The 4,973-nt window shown below is 37.2% G+C and overlaps 1 pseudogene; it reads left to right on the top strand.

The window, feature by feature from the left end:
* Positions 1 to 1,121: 1,121 nt before the first annotated feature.
* Positions 1,122 to 2,063, top strand: LOC117076844 (annotated as a pseudogene).
* The last annotated feature ends 2,910 nt before the right edge of the window (positions 2,064 to 4,973 follow it).

Genomic DNA, 4,973 nt, shown 5'->3' with positions numbered 1-4,973 from the left:
AGAGCAAGGAGACCCGTATGGCGGGGGCAGAGTGAGGGGGAGATGAGGAGGTGATGGTGAGAGGGGAGGGAAGCCTATAGCATGGGGCCTTGGAGGCCATTGTAAGGATTTTGGCTTTTGTGTGGAGTGAGATGAGAAGGCAATGGAGGATTTTGCAAAGAGGAGACATGATCTGACTTACTTTAAACTGTCTTTCTGGTCTATGTTGAAAAGTGACCCTAGGAAGGCAAAGGATATTTATTTAGGTGAGGAATGATTTGGTTTAGGAGATGTAGTAAGAACATTGCATTCAGGATGTATTTTGAAGGTGCAGCCTACAGTATGATGAAGGATTAGATGTGGAGAGTCAGAGAAAGAGAGGGATCTAGACTGACTCTAGGGTTCCTGGCCTGAATAACTGAGGCAATGGAGCTGCCATTTCCTGAGATGCAGAAGGCACAATGGGGAGTGGATTCTGGAGGATGATTAGAAAAAGCTCAGGTTTTTGACATGTTAGGCTTCAAATGGATATTAGACATCCAAGCGATATAATCTGAAACCCTGGGTTTAGCTGTACCTTTAGTCAGATAACATTTCTTGAATTTCCTAGGTCTGTGAGCCAATGTAATTTTTTTTTGTACTGGGGTTTTTGCTTCAACTGCTCCAGGCAAAAGTCCTGATTTATTTACTATCTTATCTGTTCGTTGACTGCCTCCTTTTCAGGTGTATACTATAGAAGTTCACTGTGATCATCCATGTCTTTCTTTATTATCTGTCTTAGGTTGTAATCCATGAAAAGGCAAGAGCTAAAACTGTAACCTTCTCTTATAGCTCCTCCTAAGTTTCTCTCTCTCTCTCTCTCCCCCTCTCTCTCCCCCTTTCCACTCCCTCCCTCTGTGTGTGTGTGAGGGAGAGAGACTGTGTGTGTGTTTTGAGGAAAACCATTAATATATTATTAATGATGATAATTCAATTTAAAATACATTTATTGAGTGTTGAATAAGACAATGTCTGCCTTCAGGAGCAAAGAAGACAGATACATTAACATATAGTTATAATGCAATGTGTCATGAACTATAATAGGAATATGGGAATACAGATCTGAGGAAAATTAAACCTGTTGGTTTCATTTTCATGGCTTACTTTCCCGTCATGATCTCATTTCCCTGGCGAATTTGATGGATCTGCCAGGAATCTTAACCAGATGTGTGGATGATGCAGCAGTTGTGTTGGGTGTACTGGCTGGACATGACCCCAAGGATTCTACCACAGTACAAGATCCTGTTAAACCATTCATACTTCCCAGTTTGACAGATGTAAACAAACGATGTATAGGAATTCCAAAAAATATCTTGTACCAGAATTATCAGTGAAGTACAATCTCTTCAGTCCAAAGTTGCTGACCTCTTTGAGTCTGTGAAGGCCAAAGTAATTGAAGCATCCCTTCCTCACACCAGTTATTCAGTTGTCTGCTACCATGTATTGCTCACATTGGAAGTGGCATCAAATATGGCAAGATTTGATGGGCTACGATATGGTCACAGATGTGAAATTGATGTGTCCAGTGAAGCCAGCTACACTGCAACCTGACAAGAAGGATTCAATGATGTGGTGAGAGGAAGAATTCTCTCAGGAAACTTTTTCTTGTTTAAAAAAAACTATGAAAATTATTTCATCAAAGCACAGAAGGTGAGATACCTCATTGCTAATGATTTTGTGAATGCCTTTAACTCTGGAGTAGATGTCTTGCTAACTCCCACCACCTTGAATGAGGCAGTACCATACTTGGAGTTCATCAAAGAAGACAACAGAACAAGAAGTGCCCGGGATGATAGTTTCTCACACAGGCTCTAAACATGGCAGGATTGCCAGCAGTGAGTATTCCTGTTGCACTCTCAAACCGAGGTTTGCCAATAGGACTGTAGTTTACTGAATGTGAATTTTGTGACCTGCAGCTTCTTACAGTAGCCAAATGATTTGAAAAACAAGCACAGTTTTCTGTTATTAAACTTCAAGAGCTCATGAATGATTGTCCATCAATCCTTGAAAATGAAAAGTTGGTCTCTGTCTCTCTAAAACAGTAGAGAGAAATATATAATGCAAATTAAAATGACTTTTAGAGATTCTTTAAAAAAAGAAATTAGAAATTATTGCTTGCATTTGTAACTTGGTGATGGTTATCCTTTTAGACATGGAACCATAAAGATGTAAAATTTACAGAAGGATTAACTTAGTCTGCAAAGCATAGAGATTAATTCACAGCTAAGATAATACAGAAATTTGTCAAGGACAGAATATGGTAAAACCTGTAAGAAGCAAAGGCAAATTATCTATTGACTTTGGACTTTATCGTCTCTTTTTATTTCCTCCCCCTTTTTATGACATTTAAAATGTAATTAAAATGTTCTGAGAGTGTTTCTAGCATGTATTTTGATCTTGACTTGGGTCTAGCTTAATAGTCCAACTTTTGAGTGTCTTAGATTAATAAAATATTAGGGCTGGAAGTAATCCCTCTTTTCCTTGCTATGCCTATCACCCTCACTTGATGTCTGCTAACACCTACAGTCTATAAAATTGTCTTCTAAAGTGTACCCATGGATGCTAGTTCTATGGAATACTAATAGTTATCTGGGAAAAATGGGCCTGGGCCAGTCAAGTAAGTTTCCTTCCTCAGGACCTGTGGAGTCTTTTGCATACTAATGTACACAGAGAATGTCCAAGATGGAACTGAGGGTGGAGAGTGAAATATGGTATGTACAATATTCAGAGTTTCCCCAAATGATTTATATTTGCTAACAAATGATGGGTAGTCTTGGATTTTTCTCTGCTTTATGTTTGTGTCTCAGTGAAATTTTGTGTTCTATCACACTCAGTACTTAAATGGCAGTGTTTTTTGTTTGTTTATTTGCTTTAAGTAAAAAATTAGTTTCATTTTTTGAAGCAAAGTAAAAATTGTAGCTTGTCTTACTTTTAAAAACAGCTTTATAGAGGTGTAGTTGGTATAACTTAAATGTACATATTTAAAGCATAAAATTTGCTAAGTTTTGATGTATGTATGTAATTGAGAACTCATTATCGCAATCAAGATAATGAACATCTTCGTCATTCCCAAAGTTTTCTTGCATCTCTTCCCTTCTTCCTGATCTCTTTTGCCTGTCCTCTCCATATCCCCAGAATGATGTGCTTTCTGTCAAATAGATTAGTTTCTGTTTTCTAGTATTTTATATAAATGGAATCAGAGTATGTATTTTTTTCTTTTTTTTGGTATGTTGTCTTTTACACAGCGTAAGTATTTTGAGATTTATTCATGTTGTTACATTTTCAATAGTTAATTCTTTCTCACCATTGAATACTGTTCCATTGTATGGTTATATCACAGTTTGTTTATTCATTAATGTGATGATAGCTCTTTGGTTTTCTTCCGGTTTCTTGCTACTCCAAACGAAGCTGCTATGAACATTTGGGCACAAGTCTTTATATGGACACATGTTTTCATTCTCTTGGAACTACCCCCAGGCATGATCATAATAGGTGTACGTTCATATGTTTAAGAAACTGCCAAATTGTTTTTAAAAGTAGTTCTGCTGTTTTTACATTTCTGTCAGCAGTATAGAGTTTCACTTCTTTCACATCTTTGCCAATACTTAGTATGGCCAATAATTTTAATTTTAGTCATTCTGATAGATGTGTAGTGGTATTTACCTGAAGTTTTAATTTGCATTGTCTTGATGACTAATGATGTTGACCCTCATTTCATGTGCTTATTTGCTATGCTTATATCTTCTTTAGTGAAGTGTCTGTTCAAATACTTTGCCTGTTTAAAACATATTAGGTTTTGATTATTGAGTTTTGAGGGTTCTTTGTGTATTCTAATGCCAATTCTTTATCAGATACATGATTTGCAATTTTTTTTCTAGTATTTGGTTTGTATTTTAATCTTTTAACAGTGACTTTTGTTTTTTTTTTTTTTTTTTTTTTTTTTTGTTGAGACGGAGTCTCGCTGTGTCGCCCAGGCTGGAGTGCAGTGGCCGATCTCAGCTAACTGCAAGCTCCGCCTCCCGGGTTTTACGCCATTCTCTCGCCTCAGCCTCCCGAGTAGCTGGGACTACAGGCGCCCGCCACCTCGCCCGGCTAATTTTTTGTATTTTTTTAGTAGAGACGGGGTTTCACCGTGTTAGCCAGGATGGTCTCGATCTCCTGACCTCGTGATCCGCCCGTCTCGGCCTCCCAAAGTGCTGGGATTACAGGCTTGAGCCACCGCGCCCGGCCAACAGTGACTTTTGAGAACAGACATTTTAAATTTAATTAAAGTTCAATTTGTCAATTTTTTTCTTCATGGATCTTGGTTTAGTGCCATATCTAAGGGTTATCTTTGACAAATCCAAGGTCACAAAGATTTTCTTTTATGTTTTCTTCTAGGAGTTATATAATTTTAGGCTTACATTTAGATTATGATACATTTTGAGTTAATTTTTGTATATTATGCAAAGTTTAGCATAGACCAGTTTACTTTTTTTGCACATAGATATCCAATTCTTTCAGCACCATTTGATAGTAAAACTATCATTTGTCCACTGAATTGCCTTTGCATCTTTGTAAAAAAATCAGTGGTCCATATATGTATGGGTCTATTTTTGGGTTCTCTCTTCTGCTCCACTGATCTATTTGTGTGTCTGTTTGACAATACTACATTGTCTTGGTTAGTGTAGCTTGAGGGTCAGCAAACTTTTTCCATAATGGGTCAGATAGTAAATATTTTAGGCTTTGTGCGGCACATATGTCCTCTGTAGTGTGTGTGTGTGTGTGTTTCTAACAAGCATTTAAAAATATAAAAACCATTCTTAGCTTGAGGACTGTAAAAAACAGGTCATGGGCTGAATTTGGTCTACAGGTCTTAATTTGCTAACTCCTGCTATAGTGTTATAATACATTTTGAAAGTGGGTTGTGTTAGTCTTCCAACTATGTTCTTTATTTTCAAAGTTGTTGTTGCTGT

Source organism: Trachypithecus francoisi, unplaced genomic scaffold, assembly GCF_009764315.1.
Source record: "Trachypithecus francoisi isolate TF-2019V2 unplaced genomic scaffold, Tfra_2.0 Lachesis_group5, whole genome shotgun sequence".
Taxonomy (NCBI): Eukaryota; Metazoa; Chordata; class Mammalia; order Primates; family Cercopithecidae; genus Trachypithecus; species Trachypithecus francoisi.
The sequence above is the reverse complement of the archived record's forward strand: the minus strand, read 5'-3'. Positions and strand labels throughout refer to the sequence as shown.